The 8816-nt window shown below is 39.5% G+C and overlaps 1 pseudogene; it reads left to right on the top strand.

Annotated features, from left to right (window-relative positions):
- The first annotated feature begins 4069 nt into the window (after positions 1-4069).
- The window catches only part of LOC133770450 (DNA replication complex GINS protein PSF2-like), a 48109-nt pseudogene continuing 43362 nt past the window's right edge, over positions 4070-8816 (top strand).

The following is an 8816-nucleotide window of genomic DNA, read 5'->3' as shown; positions in this document are numbered from 1 at the left end:
TGTATATAAAGATAATTAAAAATGAATCTTGATGTGAATGGAATGGGAAAGGGAGTGGGAGATGGGGGGGTGCGAGTGGGAGGGAAATTATGGGGGGGGAGCCATTGTAATCCATAAACTGTACTTTTGAAATTTATATTTACTAAATAAAAAAAAAACAAAGATAAACATCTCAAGAGAGAAAATAGACCAGATGCACTAAATGAAAATTTTCAGAAGAAACATAAATTGCCAAAAAATAGTTTAATTTGTTGAATTATTGAATTTTACTATTAATTATGAACACTTGAATTAAAAAGAGATCCTGTATTAATTTTCTACTGCTATTGTAATAAGTTACCACAAATTCTATAGCTTGTAAAGGCATAAATTCATTATCTTATAGTATTGGCAGTCAAAATTCTGAGGCATGTATTGGTTCAAATCAAGTATTGGTGAGGCTACGTTCTTTCTGGAGGCTGTAGGGGCCAACATTTCCTCACTTTTTCTAGGTTCTAGAAGCTGGTCATATCCCTTGATTCTTTGCCCTCTTCTCGTTACTTCAAAGCAAGCTTCCATAATGGTATCCCTTTCTTTGGCTACAACCTCTCTGGCTCCCTCTTCTGCCTTCCTACTCCACTTTTAAAGGCATTTACACTGGGCCCACCTAGATAACTCAGGATACTCTGTTATTTTAAGGGAAGTTGATAGGCATACTTTGCCATGTAACCTAATATATCCACACATTTCAGATATTAGGACAAGGATATCTTGGGAGGGAGGGTACATTTTACATCCACATTGTGCTGATACAATCTGGGCATATCTTAAAACTTCAACTTGGGAAGAGTATAGTGAGATGATCCTTGATCTGAAGAGAGGTAACATCAATAAAATAAAAGTGGGCAGTTATATATACAATCTAAAACTCAATCTCTCAATAAAACAACAACAACAAAAAAAAACCTTACTCTTGGGGTGACATTTTTCTAGTAGATAAGATGCCAGCATCCTCTGTTGGAGTGCCTGGCTCGAGTCCTGACTCCTCTGCTTCCCATCCAGCTTCCTACTAATATGCACCCTGGCAGGCAGTGGGATATGGCTCAATTACATGGAGCCCTAACAACCACATGGAAGATCTGCATTGAGTCTAGGCTCCTGGCTTCAGCCTGGCCCTATCCTGGCTATCATCGGCATTTGGAGAGTGAACCAGCAGATAAAAAATCTCTGTCTCAATTTCTTTGTCAAATAAAATGAAAATAAATATTAAAAAAAAAACACCTATTCAGTCTGTGTTTGATTATATCCAGTGATGGTCACAGTCAAAGAAATTTTATTTTAAATTCAGATCCATGGCTGGAGCCATGGTTCAATAGGCTAATCCTCCGCCTGCAGTGCCGGCACACCGGGTTCTAGTCCTGATCGGAGCACCGGATTCCGTCCCGGTTGCTCCTCTTCCAGTCCAGCTCTCTGCTATGGCCTGGGAGTGCAGTGGAGGATGGCCCAAGTCTATGCGGTCTACTTCCCGCATGGTAGACCAGGGGAAGCACCTGCTCCTGGCTTCGGATCAGCGTGGTGTGCCGGCTGCAGCGCACCGGCCACAGCAGCCACTGGGGGGTGAACCAACGGAAAAAGGAAGACCTTTCTCTCTGTCTCTCTCTCTCACTGTCCACTCTGCCTGTCAAAAAAATAAAAATTAAAAAAAAAAATTCAGATCCAAGTCTAGATTTCATCTGAACAATACACATATCTTACTTAATACTCAAAACAGTCCTTCCTACCTCTTAACTTTCACCTATTATTCTACTGCTTTTGCTGCATGCACATTCCTTCTTCCACATCATAAAGTGTTTTTATTGGCATTTCCTATACATAAGCTCTATTCTTCAAGTGAACTTTTTTTTCTTTCAGTCATCCTATTTATATCACAATTTTGAAATATTTTACCCTCCAGATAAAGGAGGAAATGACAAAATAGGGAGAGAAAGCTAACATTATTACAGGTCATTGCCATGAATTTTGGACATGACTAAGCTAAGATCATCCTTAGCACCACAGATAAGCATGCTGCTATATTTTTGTCCCATTATTATTGTGACATTATCAATCATTTTTAGTCTACCTTATTTCAAAAACATCTAATTTCCTCTTTCAGTACATATGTTTTGAGCATTCACTCTGTCAGGCAAAATGTCATACAAAGCATGAAAGTGAAGAAGGTAGAATTCACTATTCTATTGGCTAAAGTCACCACTGGGTGAAAGTGATCATGGAAAACGTGACAGTGTATAATAGAGACAGCTATTCTACTTTAAAAGCATAAAAGTTACTTTATTTGAGGACTATAAACACTGATTATTGGTTAATAGGCAATGCATTAGCCTACTTGTGCTGTTATAACAAAGTACCATAAACCAGGAGTTGGGAGGTGGTTATACAACTGATTTATTTTCTCACAGTTCTAGGAGCTGGAAAGATCAAGATAAAGGCTCTGGAAGGGTATTATATAGGCGAGAACTCTCTTCCCAGCTTTCAGAAGACCACCTTCTCATTGTGTCCTCATCCGACCTTTCCTTGGAGGTTAGTGCTTCATCATACAAATTTGGCAGACACAATTCAGCCATAGCAGGTAGGAAATACAGCAAAGAAATGCAGGTGGTAGGCTGGCATGATAAGAAAGGGGTGCATGTGTCTTGAAACACAGGCAGGGATAAGACTGTGAAGTATCTTGTAAGTTATGGAAAATAATTTTGAAAAGCATCATACAGGCAATAAGCAGCTATTGATGGGAAAACTTGTCAAATAATTTTGTCATGGAATAAAGTGAGATTAGTATGACTAAAATTATAAAAAGTAATCAAATATAAGTTATCCATTGTTATATAGCAAAATTCCCCAAATTTAATGGCTTAAACCAATGTTTGTTATTTCTCAGTTTCTCTAGGACAAATTCTATGTGTGATTTAAACGAATCTTCTGGCTCAGAATCTCTCCCAATGCTAACATCAAGGTATCCAGTAGCACTGAGTCATCTCAAGGCTCAAACAGAGAATAATCAACTTCTATGCTCAATTCTAAATATAGTCACACACCTATGTGTTGTTAGGCCTAACCTTAACTCAGCCATGTAAAATATTCATATGTTTTCCTACAGGATTCCATTTCTCATGAGCAACATAGACTAAGGATCTCAAGTTCTCACTGAATGTTGGACATGGCCCTACCTCAGTTATTTGCCACATGAGGCTTCCCATATAATGGTTCAAAACGTGAAACTGTAAAGAATTCTGTTAAATGATTTAGATTATACAACACAGTTTTCAGAGTGACTGTCAGGCAAGCATTTGATAACCATCCACTCAGGTGACTCAGGCTGAATTTTAAAAGTTAGTTCTCTGGCCTTCAAAGGCACTTCCCCTAACTTTCAATAATAGCATTCCTGATGTTCACTTCACAGTTTCTTCTGACAGTTCTGTACACACTAACCCCAACCCAGCACATATGGATTGGCTTTTGTTTTCTTAACTGAGCCTTACATAAATAATCCGCCTCTCTGCTCCCCCAGAGGACCACCCAGAAGCAAATTGAAAATATAACATCCTCAATACATTTCTTCTTTTCACAAGAAATTTTCTGTCCCTGAAATAATGAACAAATGAATGAGATAATGAACTATAAATATTTTCAAATTTTAAATTTCTGTCTTACTTGGTCATTTGTGAATTGTTATTTCCATTTTACAATAGAATATTAGAGGTCCCAGGTTACATGAAGGATTAAGATTTCCTGATAAGTAAGTAAAACGACAAAAACTTGAATTCAGGTTCTACTCACGCTAAGGCCAGGATTCTTTCTCTCACAACACAGTGGATAGTATAAATAGCATACATATTCAAGGTATCCCAGAGTTATTTTTAGATGAGAACGATTCTAGATCTAAAAGTCAAAGATGAAGACCATACTACTGGTGTTGTGGTGAGAAAGTGGCAACTGTGGCATCTCCTTAGGGACTCGGTTGGGGTGGGGGGGATGGCTAGAGCAATCTGTGAGTCCTAGGCTTGCCACTGGGGCTACCACGGATGCAGTCACGATGAGTTTTCCAGACAAGAAGGAGTTGAGGCACATTACCCTTAACTTCAGTCTGGACAATATTTACCTCATCAGGAGGAACCTGGGGCTATTCTACCCTGACCTGCCCACAGACATGCCTCTGTGTCTGTTAACCCAAAGCAAAGACAGAAATGCCACCGGCTTCCCCTGGCCTGAATAGACATAGAAAAGTTGAACATGAGAAACCATGAGCAAAAGAAGGAAACTTTTATCCAAATCTCCAGTCCTTACTACATGGAATTCACCAAACTCCTGTTAAATCATACTTCATACAAAACCCTAAAAACAAATGAGATCTGGACCCTGATCATGGATATGTGAGAAACTTAAATAACCAAGCTCTGGGTGTCTGCTGACAGCTTTGTGAGACTGCAGGCAGCACATGCCAAATCAGATAACTTGATCCTAACAGAGACCAGCATTAGTGGGATTTTCCTTGTTCAAGCACTCAAGTCATAGATTCAAGCTCTGTACAAACCTCCCACCTTCTGAGTACCCAGTCTCTGCACTTCTAGAGAAAGATCTGTGATTTCAAAGATCTGGTGTCTAGTGGTGGCAAGCTTGCTGGGCAGTGACAGAGTACTCAGCATATGAGAGAGGAATGTGCTATTCAGGAGTTTTCCTAGCATATGAAAAATAGGTAATGATGTAAGGAATGGATTTACAACATTGATGAAGAAGCAACAAATCTCAGAGCTTCTGGAATCTTCTTTATTTCCAAGCTACTTCTGAAAGTTGGCTTTTCTTTCACTGGGGGAAAGAAACAAGTTTTAAGCAAGTTATTTTCTCTAGCAGAGCATGAGGTGCCCTGCAAACAACTGCCACATGTAGGTGAGTGTTCCTAATGTTAGAGGTAGATACATAGTACGAGGGTAAATATGGCTGAAGGCTTTTAATCTTGCTCCTGAGTTTTTGGGCTAAATATAGAATTTCCTAAACATGTTGAGCTCACAAAAAAGGATTGCAGATGGAGTATTAAGTGATGCTAACCAGTATTTGTCATTTAAGCCCCCCTCTAAGCCCCCCTCTATAAGAGTGGAATTGCTGCACCTCCCCCCCGAAACACCAAAGACCAGTGCCTAAATATGCACAAACTGAACCTTCTGAAATCTGGCTCCTCTCCCTCTCTCCAACTTACTTCTTGACATTCCTTCACCTGCCTCTTAAGTTCTCACAACTTAGAACTGCTTTCAATTCAAATGTGCTTCCTCTATTCACTCTACCTAGAGCCTCTTACCTCTTACTTTGTATCTCATTGTCCATCATTATTCCTTCCAGAGCAACTATTGAGTGTTCATGATCCACTTAAAGGTTATTGCCACTGTGATGGCTTTCTGCCCCGCCCCTGCTTTCCCACTTCTCTCTCTGTAGTCACACAATATCATATTTTACATATACATTTAGAGTGCCCATAAGTTTAAATTGTATTTATCTGGTTATTGGGATTATACATCCTATAACTTAGTGTTTGCATGCTTTTTTTGAAGACCTATTTATTTATTTGAAAGGTATGGTGACAGAGAGAGGTGGAGAGAGAAATTTTCCATCTGCTGGTTCTCTCTCCAAATAACTACAAGAGCTGAGGCTGGGCCAGGCAGAAGACAAGAACCAGAAACTCTAGGTTTCCCCTGTGGGTTGCAGGGACATATCATCTGCTACTTTCCAGGTACATCAGCAAGGAGCCAGAAATGAAGCAGAGTAGCCAGGAATCCAATGGGCAGTCAGATACAGGATGTAGTCATCCTAAGCAGCAGCTGTATTCACCGCACCAGAATGAATTAATTCTTTTTTTAAAACTTATTTAACTTTTTAATTTTTTTTTTCCACAGGCAGAGTGGACAGTGAGAGAGAGAGACAGAGAGAAAGGTCTTCTTTTTGCCGTTGGTTCACCCTCCAGTGGCTGCTGCAGCCGGCGCATCGCGCTGATCCGAAGCCAGGAGCCAGGTGCTTCTCCTGGTCTCCCATGGGGTGCAGGGCCCAAGCACTTGGGCCATCCTCCACTGCACTCCCGGGCCACAGCAGAGAGCTGAACTGGAAGAAGGGCAACTGGGACAGAATCTGGCACCCTGACCGGGACTAGAACCCGGTGTACCAGCACCACAGGCGGAGGATTAGCCTATTGAGCCGTGGTGCCAGCCTCAATTAATTCTCAATGCATGCTCACATCATCTTCAAAAACAAAAATGACACTGTAATTTGTCTTTCTGTTCTCAATTCCTAGTATTATGACTTAAATAAAGTGCATCCCAATGGATATTTACGGACCAAATAAAGGATAAAATATGTACACATGAGATAGCTACCTTGTATATTTGAAAAACACAAATAGTCATGTAAAAAAAGCAGCATAACCACCAACACTAATATCACCTGGAAAAACTGTACTCACTGTCTTGAGTAAAGCAATTGCTCTGATTTTCTTCACCTGTGCAGCACTTTACAAAACTAAAGTAGAAAAAATAAAAAAGATTCAGATGTAGAGAAAGGTCTATTTATTCAATTAAAGAATTAAAGTGGGCCTGATTTTTCTGTAAGAATTGACAACTTGGGCTATTTCTGATCACTGTTGTATAATGTAAAGAACATAAACCATGAGCCTCGAAATTTAGATTTACCCTGCTTTGCCACTAATTAGCTAAGTGAAATTGATGAACTCATTTAAGCCCTCTGGCTTCAATTTTCTCTCTTATAAAAGGAAAAGGTAAAACCAGAGTATTTCTGAAATTATTTGCAGTGCTCAAAGATTTCATACATTTTTACATCTTCATCTTGTGATTAACATGATTATGTAAAATCATTTTCATCTACTACTTAATGAGAATCTCCAGCAAGGTACAGGGTCTATAATGGTCCTGGGGCCTAGTTGCTTTAAGAATATTATTATTCTATTCAATTTTCCAGGAACAGGTCATATTTGAATACAAATTTATTGTGTGTAATTGAAAGTTATTTCTTTAGCTTTAGTTCTCAGAAAAATAATCTTTAGGAAATTGCACTTGGTAAGAGTGGCATCTATTTTTATTCTTTATACTTTATTTTATGAGGAACTTTCTCAGGAAAACACAGTCACCTACTGTCACAGCGACTATTTACAAGTATCATAAAGTCGTTGAGTGCCCAAGATGTATAAAGCCCTAATCTTGAGTCTTTGTAGGAATTAAAGGAGTACAATTTCTGCTTTCATAGAACAAGCAATCTCTTTCAGTGAGCTTTTGATTCTAACTGGTACATTAAAATTAGCCAAATCATAATTGATGAAATTGTTAAGAAGGTTGAAATGATTACAGTCAGGATATAGCTTGGAAAAAATATACATACACATGTAACTACCACCTGACACTATAACTTAATTGTGTATTTTTTATTTCCCCCTCAGTAGAATGAAGGAGAGAGAGGGGAAAAAAAAAAATATATATATATATATATATATATATAGAGAGAGAGAGAGAGAGAGAGAGACCGAGAGGGAGAGAGAGAGAACACACACACAAGGGAAGCCCTGGATTCCTGATTTTCATGAAATGATTTCAGGGGAACTGTGACGGTTCCTAAGAAGGAGAATGCAGAGTGATTATGGAGTGGATTAAAACTATATCTTCACAAAAATTGTTTTTAAAAAAAGGAAGGAAGGAGAGAGGTTGAGGGAGGGAAATATGGTTATCTTCTTAGAACTGTTTCTATGAAATATATGAAAATGAAACCTATTCTCTTAATAAAAGTTTCTAAAAATAAAAAAATTAAAAATTAAAAATAAAACAGAGTGGTGCCAGGGAAATCATGTGGAAAAAAATAACAGCGACTAGCTAGTGTCATAGAAAGGCTAGGAATAAAATATTTCAATCAACCTATTTGATTAAAAAATCATCAGTGAGGGCCCACATTGTGGCTCAATGGGTTAAGCTACCTCCTACAATACCAGCATCCCATGTAAGTGTGGTTCAAGTCTCTGTGCCTCTGCTTCCTATCCTGCTCCTTACTAATGCCCTGGGAAAGCAGTGGAAGATGACATGAGTACACGTACCCCTGACACCTATGTGGGAGACACAGAAGGAGTTCCAAGCTCCTGGCTTCAGTCTGGCCCAGCCCAGGCTATTACAGCCATCTGGGGAGTGAATCAGTGGATGGAAGATCTCCACCACACCACACCCTAGGAGTGTGTGTGTGTGTGCATATATGTTTGTATGTCCCTCCCTGTAATTCTACCTTCCAAATGAATAAATAAATATTTATTTTTTTTATTTTTTAAAGATTTATTTATTTATCTGAAAGTCATAGTTACACAAAGGAGTGGCAGAAAGAGAGAGAGAGAGAAAGAAAGGTCCTCCAACCGATGGTTCACTCTCCAATTGGCCACAACGGCCGGAGCTGTGCCAATCTAAAGCCAGGAGCCAGGAGCCTCTTCCAGGTCTCTCACGTGGGTGCAGGGGCTCAAGGACTTGGGCCATCTTCTGCTGCTTTCCTAGGCCGTAGCCAAGAGATGGATCAGAAATGGAGCAGTGGGGTCTCAAACCAATGCCCATATGGAATGCTGGTGCTTCAGGCCAAGGCACTAACCTGCTGAGCCACAGCACTGGCCCCAAATAACTAATTTTTTTTTAGAAAAAGTCATCAGTGCCCCTAGGAAGAACTGCCTCAGGATGGGAGCAAAATTAAAGCTCAAATCACAGTGAGCTGATGTTTGGACAATGAGAAAGTGGAAACCAAAAACTGTTGTAGAGTCTGTCAAG

The sequence above is a fragment of the Lepus europaeus genome, chromosome 11 (assembly GCF_033115175.1).
Source record: "Lepus europaeus isolate LE1 chromosome 11, mLepTim1.pri, whole genome shotgun sequence".
Lineage (NCBI taxonomy): Eukaryota > Metazoa > Chordata > Mammalia > Lagomorpha > Leporidae > Lepus > Lepus europaeus.
Note: the sequence above shows the minus strand (reverse complement) of the source record. Positions and strands in the feature narration are given on the sequence as shown.